The sequence below is a fragment of the Poecilia reticulata genome, linkage group LG16 (genome assembly GCF_000633615.1).
Source record: "Poecilia reticulata strain Guanapo linkage group LG16, Guppy_female_1.0+MT, whole genome shotgun sequence".
Lineage (NCBI taxonomy): Eukaryota > Metazoa > Chordata > Actinopteri > Cyprinodontiformes > Poeciliidae > Poecilia > Poecilia reticulata.
The window spans coordinates 3625699-3651301 of record NC_024346.1 but is presented as its reverse complement, the minus strand read 5'-3'; the positions used below and the strand labels follow the sequence as shown (position 1 = coordinate 3651301).

At 37.4% G+C, this 25603-nt stretch overlaps 1 protein-coding gene across 5 annotated transcripts in view; it reads left to right on the top strand.

Moving 5' to 3' along the window:
- Positions 1-25603, top strand: part of bbs9 (Bardet-Biedl syndrome 9) — a 144754-nt gene that overhangs the window by 92574 nt on the left and 26577 nt on the right. The gene's annotated exons all lie outside the window — the stretch shown is intronic.

The window sequence follows — 25603 nt, the reverse complement described above, 5'->3', positions numbered from 1 at the left end:
AGTAGATCTTCTTTGCTGGCTCCTGCCTCTAGGACTCACACACACAGAAACACACTACTACCACAAAGGGGCTTCTAGTGTTTTATGACGGTTTGTCTTGCCTTAACACGAGCACAGATTCTCTTTGATGGGCTCTACTTTCATTAGTGCCTGGTTTGTCTGCGTGTGCTAGATGTGCACATGTGTGTGGTTAATCCACTCAGGCGTCACCGCTAATGAGAAGGGGAGGGGTGGGAGACACTGAGAAGGCGACGGGGGGATCATTAGATACACACAAATATACAAAGTGTACATCTAGGCAGCACATCAGTGTGCGGAGTAAGTTCTCAGATTTCACATGTATATCCTTTACTGCTGTGCTGTTACTTTTTTGATATGTCACCAACCACACATATTGATTTAACTTTAATAATATTAATCAGTTTTAGGACACAATGTTTAAAAAAATGCTCAAAGCTGATTTGACGTCTGTCAATATTAGCAGGGATCACTTTTATATATTGATGAATTTATTTCTTTATCACAACCAAAATACGTCCACAAAAACAGCAAGACAAACATCACATGGTTAAGATGGAACCACGGAATAAAAATCGTCTGGAATAAACTATTTTTGCTTCGTCAAACAGAATCCATCCAAACACTCAACCATCTCTAACCCTCTGTCCTTACAAGCATTTTTAATACTTTCACTCATTTATTCACGTCATAGTCAATTCTAGAACAACGGATTCTGACCAAATCAGAATCAGTTGTTAGATCCAAAGCAAACATGAAGTTAAGATACAGTAAAAAGAACAAAGAAAATGTGGTCTGCTTTGGAAAACAACTCTGTGCTGCTTCATTTGTAGATTTGTCCCAGGCGTTTGTCTCAGTCAGCTATCATCAGCCTCATTTTCCCCTTCGTTTGAAGAAAACAACAATCAAATGTCGAACCACATACATTCTTATTAGATATTATGATCTAATAAAATAAATGGCGTTAAGCAAAGTTTAAAATGTTGGTGCTGTTTACATAGTGCGTCAATGAAAGATAACCTATTCCACAGATTTAAGGCAGCTGCTGAAGCAGATTGTTTTTTATTCGAGTTGTGAAACAACCATGAAAAAAACTGTCTGTTGGACTGACTGCCGTTCTCCTGCAGAGTTTCACCTAAGTATTACAGAAGTACATCACTTAAAGCCTTGAAAACCGCAGCATTTGAAATAAATTCAGGAGCTAAGAGGAAGCCAGTTGTTAGATTACAAGTCTGGAGTCATTTTTTCATGGTGTTTTGGTGCCAGTTAAAAGATGTACCGCTGCATTTTCAACAGAGTTTAAACAATGCAGAGAGAATTGATCTAGACAGACTTAAAGAGCATTAGAGAAGTCTTGACAATACATTAGGAAAGCGTGGAGAAGGTTTTCCAGGCCTTGCCTCAGGGAGGCATGGCTTCAACTTTGTAAAGGTTTCCTTCTGGTAAAAAACTGATTTCACAAAAGCATTTAACTGCTCTTCTAATTTATCAACTTCATGTTATGTGACAGTTACCTAGAAGTAAATGAATGTATTTATTTTTTTGGGGAAAATCTCATGATTACAGTTTATTGCAATGCGAAGAAATCCTCATGAAGAACACTTTAAAGAATGTAGCTACATCTGGTGGCTCAGCCTCAATCAGTAGCTACAGTAACTCACTCTGGTATTAAAGAAGTTGTGGCTTGTTTCAAGTTGAGTCAGGAGCAATAGTTATGAAATGGAAATGTAGCAGGAGAAGATTCATCAAGATTACTTAAGCTGTCACTGGAATTGGTGGGCAGGTATTTGCAGGAAATGCAAGTTATACTAGGCTTGGATTCATACAAGATTTCTACAACGAAAAAGACAATGGAGATCCAGTGTGTTTGTGTTTTTGCAAAGTGTTGTAGAAAGTACTTTTTTTTCACATAGTGTAAATACTGATGGATATTTAGCCTCTAGATTTACCTGGATACAAGAAATACTTGACATTGTGCACAAGGATTGTTTTATTACTTAAGATAATGTTTCATAGAGATTGATGATGCTGTGATTAGCATCCCTGTTCCTTTAAGACCAGAACGGTCCTTGTAGAGTTATCATAGGCTGACAATATTAAAATCAATCATTTGATACTGTACATGTTTCATTTCCTGTCACAGCAGCATTAGTCTCATAAGAATTACAGTAACTACAACAACAAAAAGAAAACACCGATAAGTCATTTTAACTGCATTATAGTTTATTATCAGAATTGCATTGAAAAATGTGTTTTATTGGGCAAATGTAAACTTTAAAACCCTATTTTCATGCATTGATGCAATCTCCTCCATTACATGCTGTATCCATTGAACTTTGCTGTGTCCTCAGAACAGGAAAACATCGGGTATCTCACAGGGGCATTGCATATTACAGCTGCTAGTCTACATCTGGCTTTGAAAACACCACACGACTGGTGGTGATATTACTTTTTCATCTGCTGTAAGCTCAGAACAAAGACACTGCATAAAGCAGTGCTTCAGACCTAAGGTTATTCACATTTGGGCTTTATGTCTGTGTTTGTCTATGGTGAATCAAGGCTTAATATCAAAACAGAGACTTAACACGTTTTTCCTTTTGGGACTATTTCTCTCAATTGCTTTCTCTCTTTCTCTTTCTCTCACACACGCACACACACGCACACACACCAATGGACGCCATTATTACAGGGCAGAACTACAAATAAAAATCTGTAATTAGTATTGTTTGCCAGGGAAAGCTCCTGATCATGTCTGCGGTTTGTGCTTAAAAGAAAACCAGGAAGGAGCTTGAGGGGAAATGATTTGGGAAGTAGTGAAATGAATGAGCATAACATCATTTCCTGACGTGTTGTGATAGAAAGACAGGAAAAAATTGAGCGTATGTACTTGCACACACAGTTGGGACTTTTATGAAAAACAACAATTGCGACTGACCAAAGTACTGTGCAATAAAGCAACACGCAAATAAAGCTAGAGTAAAGAAAAAAAAAAAAAACAGGACTGCGATAAATAAAATCACAAGCAACTAAAACAGTGTAATAGTAAAAGAGGGTTAAATGGGAATTAAAAACAGTAAGACGTAGAGCCTGCCTAACACTCATCAGGAGCTTTTGCCACAACTTTGAACAACAACTGATAAGACTGTCCCCTCTGGTTTTGGAAGAGGTTTGGGGGAGAATCAAAAATATTTGGTCAGCTGGCTTAGAGCATGATAGAATATGGCAGGCGCCTGCAACTTTTGTCCTCAAGTGCCACTGCCTTGCAATGTTTGGATGATTCCCAAACACTGCAAATTGAATCAAAGGAATGCTTATTGGCCTTTTTAAAACTAACTGACAAGCCAAGAAGGTAATTTAACCTTTGAATCAGGTGTTGTAAGAGGGATGCATGTCTGTACTTCCAGACAGACTTTGTTTTGGCCATTTGCCACAGGTAAAAAAAAAAAAAAAAAAGCAGGATTTGATAGCTGAATTGACATAAATCAGGTTTGAGGCAATTCTTTGATCCTAGATAAGTGAAGAGAGATCAACAGTAGCAGAGCCGCCGAGATCATGAGGATTAAAATATATCACATCAATCTTCCTTTCATTAACCTTTAAGCTAACTGCTGTTTAAGGTAATTTCAGCATGAATAATGAAGTTGACCTAGCCAGAACGCTGTTATTTACTAAATCTCATCACAGTTTGATAAAAATAACTGCATATTATACAAACACAGTTGCGTTCTCTAAGCAGGGTTTAGACTCAACTCTTCTGTAGAGTCCTCCTATGTTGTATCCTATCATATCTGATGGTGGCAAAGTGCCAGAAAATCCTTCAGATCCACTGGCCCTCTTACAGCTCCCATAAAAACAAGGAACAAGGTAACAGAGAACAAATCAGTTCAAAGCTCATATTTTCTTACACAAAGAAATACTCACATACACCTTCCGCCTACCTGTCTAAGACTTAAAAGTAATTAGGCCTCATGCCAAATCCTGTGCGCACAGATCTTTCTGTTAGGGTACATGGCAACCGGAAAGCTCATCTGGTCGACTTGAAAGGCATCAAACGATGTCTGAGAATTGGACTCAGGGAGAGAGAAGGGTAGAGCACACTCCTTGTTTTTCCTTCTCTTGAAACAGAGGGCTAAGAGAAAGATGAAAGGGAGAAGGGAGAGTGTCTTCCTTCTATTTCCTGCCGCTGCATCTCTTTTTGTTGTTGTGCTCCTCCCTAGCAGCCCACCTGGGATCACAGACATGATCCAGACCACAGATTCACACATGGAACCATATGCAGTCATACATGCGAAAACAGGAAAGAACACATTCATGTCTTGTTTTTTTTTCCTAGCACATTGGGATTAGACGTCAATATAAATACATTTTAACAGTTTATTGTAAATTTTAAGGTTATTTTTTGCCTTATTTTCTTTGAAGTTAATTTGAACTTGGACTTAACTTTGGTGTCTTACCTTGATCTTATATTTGAGTCTGTAGAGGTCTTATCAAAGGCAATGTCAGATCCCTGCCTGTGGTCTCCTTTGGTTGCTTAGAAATCCTCCCATAGCTGCTATCCTTCAGGCCAGAGCTTTGTCCAGCTCCAGGTCCTCTTCACTATTTCTTATCCTAATGTCACAACTTTGATTCTATTTAGACCTAAATTAACTGCAAGTACATTATTGAAAATTATAATAAATCATATATTGCAATGCTGGTAAAGTATCTTCAGGGTGGAAATGAGTTGATTTATAGTCATTATGCAGCCGACTCATTTTATCACTGAAAAAAATTGGGTATAACGACCAAATCACTCAAAATTTGAAACAGCTAAGACTTCATATTATCGCCACACTCCACCTCGTACACACTGTACATTTAAACATTACTCTGACAGTTTCTGTTGCTAATTTGCAACAGCCTTTCAAGCACATTAGTGTTGCCTCTCAACATTTACCATTAGCTGCTGTGCTATTCTTCACCCATTAGCAATGTTCTTCATGCATTAGCATGTTGTTAAGATCTATCCATTAAGCAGTGAATCCAGATAAAAGCTGTTGCTCATTATTGTCCTCTTGGAAAGCTTCTCAAAATACAGATAAGGAGAAGGATATGAGTCAGACTCTGAAAAATAGATTGACACAACAGCAGTTTTTGAAATATTATTTCAGGAAAATGAACTAAGCAGGGGTTAGACTGCTTAGTACACCAAGTGTCTCCACAGCAAAAGGGACATTCAGTAGAAAAATTTGGAAATCTTCTGCCTTATCCATCCATTTTCTTGCACCCTTGTCCCTTGGTGGGGTCGGGAGGGTTGCTGGTGCCCATCTCCAGCTAACGTTTCGGGCGAGAGGCGGGGTCACCCTGGACAGGTCGMCAGTCTGTCGTAGGGCAACACAGAGACACACAGGACACACAACCATGCACACACACACTCACACCTAGGGGCAATTTGGAGAGGCCAATTAACCTGACAGTCATGTTTTTGGACTGTGGGAGGAAACCGGAGTACCTGGAGAAAACCCACGCATGCACAGGGAGAACATGCAAACTCCATGCAGAAAGACCCCAGGCCGGGAATCGAACTCAGAACCTTCTTGCTGCAAGGCAACAGCTCTACCAACTGCACCACTGTGCAGCCCTCTTCTGCCTTATCTGTAATTTCAAATTGGGTATTCTTGTTACAAACATGCACCAATACTTGATGAATCTTTTTTAATGTGATACATTTTCCTTCTGAACAGTAAATTAGCAACATTAGATAACTTTCGATGTCCTGTAGACATCTAAAGTAATTGGTAATTAATTAATTGCTTTTTAATCTCTGCAACAAGAATCTGGAAGAATATTATACTGTGCTGTGGACACTTTTGGAAATTTATGAACTGGTGCTCAGTCAACTGAGTAGGTTGATACACATCAGGTGAACCATCCATTCTTAGAGGGAATACAGCCACATCTACATAATAAAAGATTGTGGAAAAAGTTGGAAAAGCCTGCGCTTCATGATGATGTGAGAGGATGCTCTGCTACGCTGAAAACAATTGCACTGTAACCCTAAATCATAGTAATAATTACACAAATTTGACATCAAAATACTCATAAATTATGGGATAATAGATATCAACTAAATTACAGTGTGCCTACTGACAGATTTGTGTCTTCAGTATCTGCTTTTAGGAAGTTTATTATAATAACTGTTTGCTAATCATGAGTTTTGAATTTGTCTAATATGAAGTCACATCCTCCAGCTTTTAATGTGCAGAAGGAAATCTGTGTAAATTATGACTATTTACTGCAGCCAAATCCTCTCATTTCCAGGTTAGTTATAAGGTCAGTAGCAGAGAGAAGCTTCACAGGTAAAGATACTTGTGATAACTCATTTATTTAGAAGCCAGAGGAGACTTTTATCAGCATAGATAAATCACACAGTCCTGAAACGGTACCACAGTGAACAGAGCTACTGATTTTACTGTGGCACACTGTGGCTGGTGGTCACATCCAGCTTCTGCACTCTTACATGAGCACGTTGTGCCCAGCAGGCAGGTTTCCTCATCCCTAACAGCATCATCTGGGGCTAAGGCCTTGAGTTTCTGACCCATGAGTCTCTCTTCTATGTGTGTGTTTGTGGTTTTTGATGGGTGTGACAGATAGAGGTCTCTCTATTCAAGGCTCACCCCCCATGAATAAAAACACAGACAGAGAATGAGCTCTTGTTTGGCCATCCACAAACCCTCACCCACATTTACACACAGACATTCTGAGGTTAAGTGTTCTTGCAGATGGAGGGTAAAATGTGGCTTATTAAACTAAGCCTGAATGCTAGATGTGTGTGCACATAATAGCGAGTGTGTAAATGTTTAATGACGTTTTGAGTCTATAAAAGTGGGTGTGAACATTACACAACTTGTAGAGTGGTCTAGCATACTAAGGTGAAGGTGTCAGCATGTTTATTTTAATATAAGTGTACGAGGCTTTCTTGAAAATAAAAATAAATTAAAAATATGAAGATATTTTCTCAATTTTCAAAATCCTAATTTGTGAATAAGTTTGTAACCTTATTAAGTGCATTTAAAGAACAAATGCTCATATTTTGTTGGTAATTACTAGCCCAGCAGTCTCTTTTCATGTATTCTCTCCAGAATACATGAAGAGAGCAGTGAATTCAGATAAAAACTGGATTCACTGCTTTTATCTGGATAAATGCAGTCTGTTAACAAATTGTCAATCTGTTAACAGACTGACAGTTTTCTATAACAGCTGTGAACATTTATAAATCCAGTGATGGGGATTAAAAGCTCAAAAGGAGTTAAGGAGCAACTTTACTGTATTCTGTTAGCCTTCCTGTTATCTGCTGAATATTTTTGCTCTCTCCAGCTTTCTTAAAGGCCAACTTTACTGTAAAAAGGCCTCCTTTAAAAGCATTTTCTTTGGCTTTATATTTTAAACACATTGTTGATATGGGAAATGGTGCATGTCGTGGTCTTTATTGAATATAAAGACCACAAGTTCCTCAGAAATTTAGAACATAAAAATGCAAGGACAGAGCTGTAATGGTCATTATTTGTTTAATACAGACAAATATTGCCCCTGAACCTAACGAGTCTATTCATGAAAGCAGAGTAAGATCTGACAAGAACTTCTGAGAAAAAAAGCATAATGCTAAAAGTTTTTATAGGACGCATGAACAACTTAATGTTCTTCCAAATAAACCTAACAAATTAGAAAATAAGAAATGTAAAACACAACCCTGCTGTGGAAGTTGAATGATTCTCAGTCAACAAGAAGAGAACAAGTTTAGAAATAAGAGGGATAAAACCTGATGGGCTATGTCAGAGTTGAGAGACTGAAGAAAAAGTGAATACTTACCTTTCTTTAAAAAGCAGACTTAGAAATACATTTGAGAACGTCATCATTTTAATTACCTGTCAAATTTCAAACTCTGAGGTCTCAGCTTATCAACATCAGTAGCAGCACTTTCCTTTGTTCTTAAACTCCAAAGCTTGTGCACACCAACTGAATCCCAAGTACATGGCTATCGCTTCATCTGGTGAACAGTCTTTTTTGGCTCTGGTTGTGTTGTCGCAGCAATGATGGGATGCTTGGCTGTTTAATGTGTGTGTAATGTTCCACTAATGTCTTTGCAGTAGTATTATCTGATCAGCTATTCTTAGTCAGAGGCTAATGCTCGCTGTGATTACAGATAGAGAAGAGAATGGCGCTCCAAATATTTGTCGACCAGTCTGGTACCAAGGTAGACCACTGTGTTATATAGACTTGTTGAACCACGCAATGGAAAATGTACGATTTTTAACCTTTGCAACAGCTACTCAGTCATGTCATATTGGTATTGCTCATTTATGTAGCATTTGTCTTTGATGGATCATTTATTTGAGAATGTCTTGGAGTCTATCAGAAAAGGATTTACGTAAATGATCTTGTTGTTCTTATCTATTATAGAACTCATTAATCTGGATCAGTTTATCTTGCTCCAGGGTCCATGGAGAACCACAAGGTTTCACCATCACAAATCATGTCATCGCTTGCAATTTGTTTGACAAGCGGTCAGTTGAAATTTCTGCCTATTACATAGACATAAATAGAAGCAGAATAATGCAGGTGGGGTGAGCCAAGATGGGAGTAATAAAACATCTATTTTTATGAAAGTTACAGTTGTGTTGACACAGAGAGATAAAAAAAAAATTACGATGTGTTGGAACATCAGGAGTGTTGTGGATTACATAGTGAACAATGCTCACATCTTCACTGAACCAGTGAGTATCCATTGTTAATCCCAGGGCTTCACAATATATATATTTTGCAACATGTCCTCACTGACCTGGTCTATCCTTCTCTGGACCTCAGAAGCCACTGATGAGGTTTATCAGGCAAATACTGTGGTTGATTCAACTGTAAGAATAGTTTTGTTTGGGACATATAGGTATTTTTATGATGTACCCTCTCCTCAAAATATCATCTTTGTCAGTTATCTAAAAAACAGCTCCTGAAGTGACTTTCACTTAATTTTTTCAATGTGAAAAACCTACTAAGATCAAACCATCCTCTGTAGTGGTACACAGCCTAGTGGAAAAGGGAGCAAAAGAAGAGCTGTTGATCCTCTGCATCAAAAGGAGACATTTAAGGCTGTGCAGATCTGTGTAGTTCCTGGATGCCCCCATCTTTAATTTTAAAGGATACCTATTACACTTCCTTGAACAGGTTAGGGTAGGTCCATTTGCTCTACAAAACATGTTTATTATATTTTTTGAACAAAATCATTCTAAGATGGTGGGATTTTAGTCTGCTCAGTTTTGAACTCCTTTCACAATGAGCTGTTTTAGGGCCTCCTGTCACTTAAAATCCAAATGCGTTGCTTCTGTCATATGGTTACTCCCCCCCAACTCAACTTTTACACTCACATGAAAGTGGCTGGAAACTGTTGTGCAATTATTCAAGCTTATATCTTTCACCTCAAATCTGACACAAAAGCAGAAGAAGTAGAGCCTCCTCCACAACCAACAATGATGTGGCAAGTAATTCCTGGATGTTTTCCAGCAGCCGTTGTTCAGTGGTAAAACCAGCTGACCACCACTTGGGTTACAATGTAATGGTGCAGTGCCCGTCGATTGTGACTTAACAATCGGGAGGTTATTGAAATGTCTTGCTTTCGAGACACTGTAAAACATTAGCGTATTGCCTGAAAAAATCTGAGTCGTTTTCTAAAGCGCTTGGGCTGTTTTTAGAAACAATTTAGACCTAATTGGAAGTACAAAAATGTGCAAAATATGAATTTTGCATAGTAGGTCCCCCTTAACATGCACACCACATTTCACTAGGAAGAGACCCTGATAAAGACTTAGATACATTTTGAGTGACTGTATGTCCCTTCTGGTCTGGGTACCACTCGGGTTCCTCCAGTTTGGGGATATGGAGTGGAGCACAACTCCTAGATTGAGTAAAAACTGAATGTCTACTATGTAGGACATGGTCTGTGCTATAGCTTTAACTTGAAGTAAGCAGAGCAAACTAAAAAAAAAATTAAAATACATGCGAAACTGACTTTAGCTCAATTTAAAACAAAAAAACACAATGGCAAACTGAATATTCATCCCTACATCAGGAATAAGAAACTATAGATTTGCCTTTATTGGTTGACCTTAGTGACCTTAATAAAAACATAAGATTTTTTTTTTTAAAGTTCCCATTTATTCGACAATGTGTTTTTTTTTTTGTTTTTTTTCTTCATTAAGTTTTAGTCATGTTTGTTACAACATGTACCTTCTGGATGATTTTGTTTAAATCATAAAGCACTGAACTGTCTACAGTCATGAAAACTGAAAGTAACATACAGAACAGATGTTGAGTCAGGAAATCTGTACTGATGTATTTACACAAACTCACTCTGTGTTTCCCTCGTCTTTTCACATATGCCTCAGTGTGTTCAAACTTCAAAGATATAATTTACACAATCTTTGCACAATCAAGAATGTTGAGTTTCTCTTATTTACCACAAGGGCTAAACAAAATATTTGAATTGAACAACAGCAACTACTTTGGGAAAAATGTATATGTTTATGTAGCCAGGATGATGTAACAGGGAGTTTCGTCCATGCAGTTTGATTTATCAAAGGCGTGTTGATAAGTTCTGTAAATTATGGATAAGAGGGAGTAGGAGACAGAAGAGGGAGGGGAAAAGAAACAGATTTAGGGATAGTGAGGGGAGGTATAAAGAGGCAAAAAAGGGAGAGGCAGGAACCGTTCTCACTACGATAACCATCAACAAACCAGACAGTCTTTGAGAGCTGCAAACCCAGATGTGTATTTGTGTGTTCCCCTCAGGTCATGTAACATGTGGTAGGGAGCTAGTGTTTATGCAGTAGTGTCCATTCAGACCCTGGCTCCTGAGGGAACCTTACAGAAGGAATGAAAGCTCTTCCTCTGGGAGGCCCATGTAGGAAATGCAGCTTCCATCTTGGTGAAACCAGCCTTTACACCTCCTGCTGCTTTTCACATTAGGCCTACAGCACCTATTTTCAGATGAATAGCCATTAATCTAATACATTTTATGGGTGCTAATAGTTCACTTTGTGCATTTCATGGGTCATTTAAACCATACATGGTATGACTCCTGTAAATTTCAATAATGGAGTTAACTTAATTTTTTAAAATTTATAAATAAGCACACAGGAAAATATATTTGTTGGGTTTTTATACTTTGATACACATTTTATGAAAATAAATTACTCACTAATTACTCCTAAACTCATGTTGATATGCAGTCTTTTTAACATGCTTTTGAGACTTGACTTGTACTTTCCTTTTATATGTTTATTTATTTATTATAAACTGTGCTTGTAATCAAAATATTGTATGCATTCTGCTAAAGAGACCCCTTTACAAATTCAGTGATCTTGAAAAATTAGGTAAATTTATTTATTTATTTATTTATTTATTTATTTATTTATTTATTTATTTATTTATTTATTTATTTATTTATTTGTCCTGCATTTTTCTGCAGAGTCTGCAGAAATCTAATTTGGAAATTATGTTAACATTGATAGATTTAGAATCGTTTCCTATACAGCTAAGATTCCTTTTTTTTTATCAATATAGAGACCCGTTATCCACACTTGCAAACATAAAGTGATATGATTATGTTATTGGATAACCTGGCTCTGATGAAAAGATGTACCAATAGTAAGTAAAATATGCAACACCACATTAGAAAACACCAGAAATATAGAGTTAAAAAAAAGCAGTTGGATCTTTGTTTTGTTTTGTTTTGTTTTGTTTTTTTTAATACAACAATCCTTATTTAAATTTAAAAATGTGGTGCTGAAAAACTTTTTATTATATGAAGGAGAAAATGTGCATCAGCAAAGTTTCTATGGTTTGACTGCACTGCTTTAAAATTGTTTTTGTACATTTAAGAGAGTTTACCTCAATATATTTTATAGAAAATAGTTGAAGTAGGCCACCATGTACATTTGTGCAATTTGTACTGCATTACTAAGCTTTTTAAGGATATCAAACATGTTTGCATAATGTACTTTATTCTTTCTGAATAAATGTATTCTGCCCCAGAAAAATGAGATTACACACTTAAAGATGTACCAAAGTCAGTAAGCTAAAAACTGCTCAAAACCTGTTTCTGTTCTGAGTATAAATTTGCTCCTACAGACAGAAGCATAGCAGTTTTTGTGGTGATCATAGAATGTTTTTCTTTGTAATAAAAGCTCTTTTTTGTTGCTCCTCCCCCCTTGAATTCCCTCAACCTCGCGCCTACCCCCATTTTTTTAAACAAGGGACCTTTAATTTGGCGTGAAGGAAGCAATGAATTGTAGAGTGTACTTTTCCACCGGCTGCCTGGGAAGTGTAGGCCTCTTTCTCTATCCTCTGTCCAGTGCAAAACCCAATAGGTAACATGTGTTTTATTAAAGCCCCCACTGAACTCCTCGACCTGTCACGTCCTCTGTATGCCTTTACCTGATTGACTTTTTTACTTTTATTCACTTTTGTAAAATGTGCTAATTTGCGATTAAGGCACTACATAATTTACATAAAAAGCACTATTTTCTTTTAATATTGATATTTCTTGAATGACAGATTGCAGTAATGCATTGTGTTATTTCAAGGGGAGCTTCTGTGTGTGTTTTTAGAGGATGGGCAGATAGTTTATCAGAGGAGACGTGTCAATTAGCTTGGGGGTACAGATGGTAGAGCAAGAGTTTAAGGGTCAAAGCAGGGGGAGGATTCGTCAGCTGCCACTATTTATAAAACCGTACTGTGCCCTTGTGCATATGAGTGTGTGCTATGCTCAGGGCTTCATTGAGGGTGAGTAGACACTGAGCAGACTGAGAGCAGACACATCTCTGTGTGTGGCGACACATACCTCTTCAACAAGACTGACAGCACAAAATTCAAATTGTTGTTGCAGAAACACAGTGCCCTATGTTGTGTTTCTTCTAACGTGTATTTTCACTTGACTTAAATTCAAACCAAATGGACTTGCAAACTTGCAAAAAGTTAACAGATGTACCACACATATACGATACATCATAAAACATTCATATTGTAAATTATGTTAGGAATCTGTTAAAATTGTTTATGGATGACTATGACTGATATAAAAGAAACACAGAATGCTTAAAAGACATGCTTGAAACAGACAGACAGCATCAAAAGGAGCTCAATCACAGTCATGTCTTGAATTTGATCCTAAATTATAAACAGCTATTTGATATATCTGAGAAAGTGAGTGTAATCTTCTGGAAAAACTGTTGGCTTGTTTGTATTTCCTCTAATTATAATTCTCTCGTCATCTTCCTGATGTTGATTGAACTCATTATTTTTGGGGTATTTGGTGTAATCAGTGTAAATACCCAGATGTCATTAATCCTTCATGATCCTTAAAAAAAAGAATATATTAAAGACGAATAAACAAATAAAGGAAACGTTCATTCTGACTGAGATGACTCTAAGGTAATTATGCTGTTTTCCTATTTCCCCAGAACGTCTTAAGAATCTTGAAATCACCTTTTCCTTTGAGAGCGTTAATGTTTTCCCTCGCAGAGTCAGAAGTGATCGGTGTCAGTAGAAAGAGTCGGTTTGGTTTTCTTGTCTTGGCTTTGACTCAAAACAAAGTACAGGCTTTAGACCGCAGACAGAAGTATTACGGGTACATAATGGGTTCTTTCCCCTCCATTCCCTTTGGTCCAGCTCACACCCTTTTATTCTTGCCCCATCTTCGTCCCTTCCTTCACTCACACACCGGTCACATTGCTAGTGTGTGCTCAGTAATAAAAAGTGTGTACTTGTGTGATTGCAGTGGACATGATTAGTTTCCTTCATTAGGCTAAAGGCCGGGATTTTCTCCATGGCAAATATTGAGCCATGGAAATGAGACATATGCGCGCTCACTCTGAAACGACATACCTCTAAAACCAATCTAATGCGTGCTCAGAGTCCCAGACAGGACATTCCTCATTTATTCAGCAAATGGTCATTTACCCACATGTTCCCACAAGTACACATGCATACATTCTGCCTAAACTCTCATCTATCTCCATGAAAATGGACACAAAATCATGCACATGTGCGAGCTGGTGCAGATTTTGGCTCTGCCCTGCTTTTGGACTCTTAATTAATCCCAGTTATTAATGAAACATGATCAATCCCAGACTGCTCTGAGACCACAGTCGCCACATGTGTATGCTAGTCGTCTCTCAGCAACACACACCAAAGTTTAGCTAACAGTTCGGAAATGGTACAAAAAGAATGAATTAAGCTGTCAAAAGCAGATTTTTGGCTAACCATGATCAGCAATGTGTTGATGTTCTGAAACGTGTAGGTAGCTGTGCCAACTCACTGAAGAAAAAAGACGGGCGAGGCACCTTGCCTCTAAAGATCTGTGCATTGGTGTATGAATGTGTGCACATTTGTGAGTGTGATTGGGTGAATTTGGTTCTAGTGTAAAGTCGGTACGACTCAAAACGTACTGTACAAGGTACAAGGTAACGTGTCTTAGTTAATCTGGCAACAGATCACTGGGATGAGGTTCAACATAAACTTCACAAAGAAAATAGATCTTCATATGTGGAGATTAGGAAGAGTGTATGGAAACCATTTCAAAGCAAAAATGTGAAGATTTTTTATTCAGAGGACTGCCAACGTTCACAGTTCAGTATTCACATATCTCCCTATTCATGGATTTTCCTGTGGAATCTGACTTCAAATTATTCATGGAAAATGTGCCTATTTCCTGTTTTTCCAAAGCAAATGCAGCTTGGTAAGCTGAAATACCTAAACCAATGCTGCTTGACATGCTATTGGCTAGTGACAGCAAAGCACTCAATTCAGTAGAACCATTATTTGTCTGTGTCGCTGATTGTCTGTAACCCCAAATGCAAAAATAAGGAAACTTGTAGATATTAACTTCAACAGTTGTGCTAAGACAGTTTCCATTGTGCACATTGACTCATACTGAGGTATTTGTGTTTTGAGCAATTAAAACAATATTTATATATTTTCCTAGAGGGTATGGGGCATCTGCAGATTTTAGCTCTTCGTGGGCAGTTGTGGTCCCCAGACTCTGTTATTATGGGGGGTCTTCTTTAATTTCTTTTGTGCTCAAGTTCAAGCGTTTAAGTCAAGTCAAAGACTCAAATGTAACACAACTCTATCCATTTATTTTTATGCCATATTTCATATTTCTAGATGAAAGCCCTTCTTTATATCTGATGTGACTTAAATGCATTGTTAGTTTATTTACTGCAGGTAATCCACTAATAATGTTTTCAAGAAAAAACCCCAGAAAGATGCAGCTATATAGAAGCCTGTATGTTGTGGGGTAACAATCCAGTTCACAGTTTGAAATATCGATTGCTTTGTGTTATTCTGCTAAATTCTTCGTGTTTGGTTTGGATGTTGCTGTGAACTTTTCAGAGTGCATGCCAGAGGTTGCTCTTTAAAGATCAGCACTAATACGATCTAAATCTGGATCTAAATCAGGTACACATGGAGATGTATATTTATCAGAACAGGAATGTCAAAATCCCAGCCTCTGTTCAAACACCTATATGATCGCATTTAAAAACATACATCCACTGACATGTGCGTAATCCGAAACCACTGATTGGCCATGGAGTCACTATCTGATTTCCCAGCACAAACAGAGGGGCAGCTATGTGCTGAGCTGGTGCTGTGCTGGCTGCTGGGTGAGGAAGAGGATTTAGCTCAAACAAAAGCAGCAGAGCCCCAGCCAGAGCAAGAGGCTGTTGAGTGGGATGACCTTTCCACCACGTGTGTGTTCATATGTGTGTATGAAAAGAGAAGGAATCTACATGCAAACAGTGTCAAGGTGATATGTGTGCATGAGGTCATTTCAACACTTAACTGTCTCCCACACTCTGATCCATAGTGAGTGTGAAATTTTAGGGGAACTCCCTTAGATGGAGGTACTGATTAACTCTGGCTTTATACATGCTGAGAGCATTTTTTTTATTTTGTCTTTTGCGGTGTATGGAGTTATGGCCCAGTGTTTATGGCACAGTACATCTCTGCAAAGATACTGGGCGGTGTTTATGTGTATTTGTCAGATTATGTGTATGGGTGTGGAAGTGTGTGAGGAGGAATGAACAGTTTTCTTGGAAGCACTGGGCTTTGACATTTGTCTGAGCTTGTGGTATATGTGTTTATATCTAGCTCAGTTTATGTGTTGTGCTGTTTATCGCTGTATCTTTTAGGGAGATGTTTATGCAGTCAAACTGGTCTTCTCTTCTAAAACACGGATTCAGATGTAGTTACTTAGAGGATCTGGCTCTGATGCTCTGTTTGTCTTCTTGTTTTCCATCAGCCGACATCAATTCAAATCAGTGGATATTTACATTAAAGCAGCTCTTGGCCCTTATTTTCCCTGGTTGTCTATTTTTGTCTTGGTCTTCAGTTCCGGGTTTTATTTTAGATGCTTAATCGGCTTCTGATTAGACTGGTACTGCTTCTAAAAACCATCCGTTACTCCCAAATTACCCCTTTACTCTGTCTTGTAATCATTCTAAAAGTTTCTTGGGGTAAACTGAGAATTTAAGCGTAACAATCAGAATCGTTTTGCATTAGTTAAGAGTAGTACATTAAAAAGAACTCAAAAGTGAATCACAGGATTTGGCTTGATTTGGTTAGCAGTGTTTCTATTTGATATTTACAGAATGTGAGAAAGTGGATCTAATTTGCACAAGAAAATCTGTTTTATTTGACACCCAGTTTGTGTCAAAATACAGTTAAAACTGCCTTCAACTTATATTTTAATAGTGAACATATTCAGTTTTCCCTCATGTTACCTGCTGTCCCTACCCCACTTGTTGCTGTCCACTGATGATCAGCTGGCTACATTTTTACCTTCCTTCCAAGAAAATTTAATTCAAAACTTTTCTCTTAAAGCTACAGTGGACAAATTCAGAGGGAAGTGTTTTTAGAAGACAGCAGGCTGGCTATTTGAGCAGATAACCAAACTAACAATGAGACACAAAAATCTAACACTAAATATTAATTTAGATGGAATACAGTGTTTATTTGGTGATTAAAGTAACATAATGTTGTTGTGGCTGCACTAAGAATAGTTGTAGCTGTTTTGTTTTCAGTTACAATCAAATGGAAAGTTATTTTTAACTGGCATTACTGGTTCTGTTATGCCAGAGAGTCAAGAGCAAAGTTTATGAATTGTTCTTAGAGGTTTAATGTGCATATGGGCTGCCAGTTTATTGAGTCAAATGAGCAAATTAGTCTGTTTTTATGCATAGTTTGTCATTCCCAGTCTTTAGTAATACTGTTACTCTCTGTCCTCCACACATTAAAGCTGCAGTCTGTTAGAGTGGTGTAGGTATTATGTGGTCTTGGGTGTGGTTTTTCTTCACAGATTCTTCAAAAGAGAAAAAACGTAATTGTTTGTGGATTTCTATAATGGCTAGAAGGATTTATTTTGCAGCTGCTAAACCTCATACCAAACAACATTAGGGGAGTTTACAGAGTATCTGTTTGACTCAACTAAATGTGGAAGGATAGCCTCACTGGCCAGAAAACACAACAAAATGAAACCTAAGAAAGATGATCAAACACCCAAACCAGAGTCGTTTTGCTCACGGGGTGGTTCCATTTCACAGTTTCCATGTCGGTTCATGCTGCTTTGGAAGTGGCTCAGACAAATTTTTGGAATCCCTGAGGTTAAGATAGCTGAGGTATAATTATATGTGTGGTTCTTTGTCAAATCACCAAACTGAGAATTCCTGCACAGTATTTTTTAAGGTCAGCCAATCACACAGATTTATATTCTTTGGAATATTTTGTCACTTTTTTTAGCATAATTTATGTTGGTTTGTTTTCCATCAAGAATGGACACCTCAAAGCACGTAGAGTCTCTGAGTACAAAGAAAATATCACATTTTCTTTGGTTAAACCAGATTACTGATGCAGTTTACATTTAATGTGACCATTAGGTATCCTGTGACTTAGATTTGCATAGCGAATTATACATCTTATGCCCACACTCTTTGCATGCCTTGAAAGGCATACAAAGATCAGGAGTTTTAAATAAGTAAAACTCCTGATCTTTCTTTAAAACTTCCTTTCCATGTATCTGTTACTATTGTGTTTAATTTGTGAGCAAAGCCACAAATTAAATATGAACAACTCCATGAGCCTCTCAAAAAGAGATGCTATATAGTGATGCGCGTGGGCACCAAATATCACACCAACGCCCCAAAAACACCACTGCATGAATTATGCTATGCTATGCAGATGCTCTATTTGCACAGATTTCTCAAATCACCTTACAAAATGCTTGAAGTGGCCCTATTTGAGAGCAGCCTTTCTTATAATCTAATTAATTCAGTAAATAACATTTAATAAATGTGTATGGAACAATGAGCAATCATCCTAGATGGTCAGGTGATCATTAAATATTTCAAATAAAGAAAAACAAACAAATGGAGGAGACATTGTATTATAGACCCTTTGTACTTCTTTCTTTCAAAATTTAGATTCACATTTAGTAGATGTAGCCTTTTAAATTCACCAAAACACTTGACAAATTAAAAAACAGTGTGACAGTAGCTTGTAAGAGTATAGAGACAGACCACACATAACTCGGTCCATCCCAGTGAGACCAGCACTGACAGAGTCCAGCAGTGAAATGCTTTTTCCCCCAACCAATTAAAGTTCCAGTTTTTGGGCTGCTTTATGTTTTCCTATGTAACTTAACTAAACTGCATACAAATCGAATTGTGAGAAACCAAGTCATTCAAACTGTTTTCCATTAAAATGTTCCTTTTTTTGTATGTTCATGTAAAAATCCCTTCATGCACACACATGTTTGTGTGAGAGAAGGAAATGGGGACAGAGGATATGAAGGAGTTAAGCAGGGAAGTGCTGGAGCCAGAGAGATTGACCCAGACATGACCTGCATATGAGAACATGGTTTAACCCTGCTCTCCCATTTGCACTCACACATGCACACACTGAGCAGCTCATCCTGAAATGATGAAGAGATAAAAGTGTGATTGCTTAGCTTGTTTTTATTGCTGGATTTGTAATATAATGTGCAGTAATCCCTTGTTATGTTATTTTACGACATGAACACCCCCAACCTATTTTTGTACCCTGGAATGTTTTGGAGACAAGTGGACAAAAACAAGTAAAGAAAAAAGCTTTAAAAATATTGTTCCATTTTAATAATATGTATTTTTGATCCAGTCAAATTCTTTAAATTTTCTTAGGAATATAACTATGAACTTTTGTAACCTCTCTGAAGTAATAATTATAATTTTGGCCTTTGCAGCCTGTTTCTATTCCAGTGCTGCTTTTCTCTTGACCTCCGTCTCACTTCCTGGCAGTTAACCAATCAGATACAAACTCTCTGCTGGTTTAGGAGCACATTGGCCGTGAACAGGACCTATTCATCATCATTATCATCACCAACCATTACTTGTGATTGTGTTTAAGATTGTGAGCTAGTAGCAGGGTGGGTGGCTGAGTAAAAACATGCCAGTGATTATAGACATTTGTGTTGTTATTAAATCCATTTTAATAAATCATTTCAGTAATACAGCCTTTACTTTTTGTGAAAATTATGGCGATTTGTTGGGGTTAAGTAATTTTCTGCTATTTGTCTTTTTTGGTTTATTTGTAGTTGTAACATTTTAACAATGCTGTGAAGTATATTTAAGGTTGTGAACTTCTTAACATTAGTCACATTATTCCCATGAATATTAATGTTTTTATGGATTTTATGTGAAGGGTCAACATAAAGCTGTGCATAATTATGAAGTGGAAGTAAAAGGATAGAAGATATACATTTTTGGACTAATAATCGGAAACGTATATTGAAAGAAAGACAAAGTCTTTGAAGTTTGGACTTCATAAATGAATGAAGGTGAGCTGTGGCCTAATTATAGAACGGTAAATGTGGTGAAAAAGCAATGCTGCGCATCGCATTTCTTCAGCAGAAACAGAGAATACAGTTTGGAGTAGATGAGATGCCACACTAAGCCAGGTTCTGGTTCTACTGCTGCTACTGGGAAGTTTTCCTTTCCACTGTCACTACATGCATGCTTGATGTATTGATGTAAAGGCAATGACGAAATGCAATTGATTGTCTACTTCTGATATATGCTAATCCCGGAAGAGAGAATGCTACAAATCAATGAGTTGATGCAATCGCCTAGGTTTCCTTAGATAGAAAACGTTTTAAACAAAATATGGACAAAAATGAAAATGAGTTTGACACCCCTTGTTTAGACCGAAGAAAGTCTGTATTTCAAGACAAAAAGTAGTCCATATCATTTAGAAAAATAAAAAATACAAGACAAAATATCCAGTAAACAAGGACATATCCATCACAAAGCAGATAAACAACTATTCTAAAAACTACACCTATATCTAATATTGCTATATGTTGCAGTTGTCAGAGATCTTGTTATTAAGTTGTTTTATACAAGTGGCACATAAATTTATACATGAAATTCCTCAGCAAAGCATAAAAAGCTGGTATGTTACTTATTGCAAACATTTGACTCACAGATCTCCATCTTGGAAGTCTGAGGAGGATCTAAATGAATCCTAACAAGCTACTGGCAGTTTCTTCATTGTAGTTTTACTGTTGTTACTGCACAGATGAGCAATATAAAAATAAATGTAAAAAAGATAAAAGCATAATTTTATGTTATAATGGGACAACATTGTTGGTGACATGCTACAGCCGTCCAATTAGAGCCTGATCTAATTTATCCCAGTAAAAATCCCTGCATGGTGACGTTGAGTGCCTCAGTTAGTGGAGGTAGTGCTCTACGAAAAAATCTACAAAAAGGCACATTTACTGTGAATAGTTTGGAGTCATGTTCCAAAGATCATCATTCATTTTTCTGATGTTTAGTAAAATACACTGTTGCTGAAAATCATGTGCTACTCACATAAACTAGTTGTTAACAACTTGTATCTCCTATCTCTTTATCTTTCTGTCCCCAGATTCTGTATTCTTGCTGATTTTCTCCACGTTTTTCCTCTTCTGTTTTTCACTCTAATTGCCCTTTTCCATCAAACAGCTGACACTGAGCAGAGGACATTTTACTGCATGCAGAACGTAAACCTGTCATCATGCAGCGTCATTACTTTGTATTCCTGAGCAGCGGCAGTCTCTCTCAAGCATGTTGTCTTTTTCTTGTCATCCATCTGTTTTCACTTCACTTCCTTCCTCTCCTTTTTTCCTCTCTTTCTCTCCATCCATTGATCTTTTTCTGGGATCTCCCTTGCCTCATTTTTTTTTTTTTTTCTGTCTTGTTTTATAACATCATTTATTTCTAAAGGTCGATGTTCTCTTTCTCTCACGCACGTACACTATCTTCTTTCTTTCACTCTCCTCCTGTTGATTCCTCGGCCAACATTCCCAAACTGCCTTGCACATGTTAAACTTGGCACTGAGCTCAGGAAGCTGGAACAAACCTGCTCAGTGCATGCGTGCTTGTATGAGTCCAAGAATTGATTTACATAAATAAGCACTACCGTATTTAAGGAGTTGTTCCGGGCTGTGTAAGATGTAATACTTTTATTTGGTTTTATTGGCATAAATCTAAATAAACCCTCTCATTACTTCAGAGAGAAGTCATGTTTTCTTATGTTTTTTTTCCTTCTTCTCTGAATTTTAGTTAATTATTTTTCCCATTTTCTTTGACATGTTAATTATCTTGCACCTTTTTCGCAGTGCCTTGCAAAAGGTATCAATACTCCTTTCACATTTTGCCACATTATAACAAACTTTGTTGTTATCCATCAATTCGATGGAAATAATCAGTATTTGTATCCAGTTACAAGTGAAAACTCTTAATGCAGGAGTCTTCAAATCCAGGCCTCGAGGCCTGGTGTCAAGAGACACATTTAAATGTGTCCCTGCTTCAAAAAAACACTGATACCTTTTTTCACTTCTAATTGCGATACAGATATCTGAGGTTTGGATCAGCCAATACAATCCAATACAGAAAAACGTTGCTGAATTGATTTCAAACGATTGTTTTAGCACACTTAAATACACCAATAGCTGTACATGCTTTGTCAAACGTAAAAAAAACAACAACTTTAATTTATTCAGTCAATGCAATTAGGATTATAATAGCCAATTCAAAATAAATAATAAAGAAACTGAAAGTGACAAAATCAAGAGGCTGACTACCTTGGTCAAATAATGTAAAAAATAAACTGCAACAAAACTTTCCTTCATATGCTTCAGAAAATGCAATAAGGAATTGCAAGTGTAACGGAAAATAAACAATAAAGCATAAAGTCGCTACTGGCACAAAGCATTGAATTAGACTAAATAGATGTGCCCATATGGATCGAGCACACTGTCACCGATACTCAATCTAGAGTTCTGTAGTTCAACATTTGCCAACATTTTCACTGCAACTTTCAGACAAAAAAAATCAGCATTCAGTCAAAATCGGAATCAGTAGTTTGGCGTTCAGCCAGAAAAATGCAATCAGTGCAGCACTAATGAATAACTTACCAAGACGCCATTTTTACTCCCTTCTTCTTATCTCTCCCTTTATCCAGCTCTTTGTCCCACAGAGTGTGATCTTTGTGAATGTGGTGTCCACAGTAACTTCCTCAACAATGTGTCCTCATGACACTCTTGCCTCCACAGACAGCTTTTAATTATCCAGTCAGCAGGTAGTTGTCCATCTCTCCATCCCTCTTACATCCCTCAATCTCTCCCACACAAATCAGAGTTCATCCCTGCTTTCTGATTTTCTGGAAACACACAGAGCCCTGCTGATGTTCCCACTCCGACAGCCAAGTGTCCCGCCGTTAGAAACACTAAAACATTCACTGCACTCCAAGATTTTGAAGAGATCAGAATAACAAAGCCCTCATAAGATGGTCACCCCTTTTTCATTGTTATTGAAGAAACACAGGTGACAGTTGATTTCTCTGAGTCTTAACCAGAAGATGAGGTCATCTAGCCCTTTGTTCCTCCTCTTTTTCTCCCCTCCCTTTCCACCATAAATAACCACAGACGTGAGTAAGTGTCATCAGAGTTGAAATAGCTGAAATGATTGTAGAGAGAAGTGGAAGAATAGAGAGCTGATAAGAGAGGGTGCGTCACTCATCTCAGCCCACATTAAACGAGTGAGGACGAGGAGATGTGGAAAGTGGCTGAGGTCATTTTCTCGTAACTCATTTCAGGTCATCAACAGCTCTACCCTCATTTTACGGGAGCCCAGAACTCGTTCTGCTTCTGTCGTGTTCAAAGCCCGGATTGTACTGCAACTTTCACATGAAGCCAAACTGATTATTCTTTCTTTTTTGTGAAAGGTTTTTTCCATGACAGGTCAAGAGTCAGACTCACCCACAGAACAGCACCTCTGTTAAAGCCACTTCAGCTGGGTACTAGGGTTAAGCCAAGGTCTCCTGAAAAACAGTCTTCATTGTCTGTCCCAACATGGCATTTCCTTTGTTAGAAGACAGAGAGCTTTTATATTCATTTACTATCCATTTAAACCATGCTTTTCTTCACCACATAGACATTTGTGAATGACATTTCCAGCAAATTCTTTCCTTTTATGACCCTGAATAACATAAAAACACCGACCCTTAAAATGTTACAATGAAGTCACTTTCCCGCTGGAATAAAAACACCAGCAGTAAAATAGTGACACTGATTCAACAGATCCAGATTTTGTTTCAGCTACTTTTCATATTTTTCCATAACAACCATGCAAAATGATGCCTAAACTAATATGACATATTTACAACAAAATGAAAAGAAAACTAAATGTACAAATAGACACACGTATGTTAATGAAATGTCCTTGTACGAAAGTGAGAAACTTGTCAATAATTATCAAATGTGTATTTATTACTAATATTTGTTACAGATGAATAAATCATCAATATGTATGCTTAACTACCTTCATTTTGTTTAGATTATTATCATTAATGAACAATTAAAGGTGACAGTCTCTTTAGGATTTGAACAATTCTATGCTCGGGAAAAGGGCAGCTAACATTTCTGCAGACCCCACACATATTGGACACAAACTGTTGAAACTTTACTTTCGGGTCAGTGCTACAAAGTTCTGTTTGGAAAGAAAACAGAGAGTTTATTTCTCTAGTATGTCTTTGGGGAACACTATAAACCTGATGTTTTTCCTTCCTTTGTAAATGATGGCTGCAAATACATGCACACATTGCTCCTTTATCCTTTTTTATCCCCTCTAAAGTTTGTGTATTTATTTTTATGTCTCTATGCTGTAAGTGATTAAAAACTAAGTCAAATTCCTTGTTTGTGCACAAAATATTGACCAGTAAAGTTGGTAATAATTCTGGTTTACCCGCTAATGTCAAATTACAGATTTGACAACATGCTTTTAATTTTTAAGTATAATATACAGCTGTTTCATGTAATGAAATTCAATTTTTTTAATGCAAATACAGTACTGCAGTGGCTCTGCAAATTGGACTCCTTAGAAAAATCAATTAATGTCCCTGTTCTTATTTCAGCAGTTTAAAATGTTGTCTTTATTTCTATGTTTTTTTTTTTATTATTATTACACAACTAAAGTGTGATTAGTAAAACTGTTGATGTTTTTTCTTGCCATCTTTTTGAGTTGGTTTTGTTGCTTTGGTACTGAATTTTCTTAATCTGGTTATTGTGTACTAACTGTTTTAGGAAAATAGGATATCCCAGCTGTGGTGAACTCAATACACAATGCAAGATGCACCTGTAGATGTGTGTGTGTGTGTGTGCGTGCGAGCGTGCGTGCGTGCGTGTGTGTGTGTGTGTGTGTGTGTGTGTGTGTGTGGGTCAGGTGAATAGTGTTGGTGTACTCTTAAGAAATTTATGGGACATGAGATTTAAAATATATCTTTCCTTTTCTTGGGACATGTTTATTTTTTCTGTCTTTGCGGTTCTGTGCAAATACACTTTATTAGTCATCACCACAAAAGATAAAGCACAGTCAATAGCACACGCTCCTTTTCTTTCACATGTGAAAGATTCACCAGCATATACTGATATTCAAACAAAAAATGTGTGAAGTTTGCGCACACATAAACATACCAACATCCGTTCACACAAGCCTTTAACAAATAGCGTCAAACCACAAGCACATAAATAACAAGCACCGCCTAGGTGTGTGTGGCTGCTCAGGTGTTACTCCTGTTGTAGGGTTTTTAACCCGACTCCTTTGCCTTTCAACTCATGTTTATTGGAACTTGATTTAGAAGAAGAGTTTTAACATCCTGGCCAGGGAAAGCTTTAGTATGACTGAAGTACCTTGTGTCTGACTTTATGGGTGTGTTTCTGCTGCATCAACATGATATGTAGTGGTAGTTGTGTTCTGGCTGGAAAACCATGTGGGTTTGTCCTATCAGGATTAGCCTGGAATGTATACACTTCCTCCCACAATCTGTCTCTCCTTCTTTCTGTCTTCCTCCTCTGCTCTGCAGATGCATTCAGTAAGATATTCTCAAGGATTAGTTCACTTCTTGTTTCAATTCAATTAAGTTGATTTATGCAGCACCAATTGGCAGCAAACATCATCTCAAGGCTCTTTACATGAAAAAC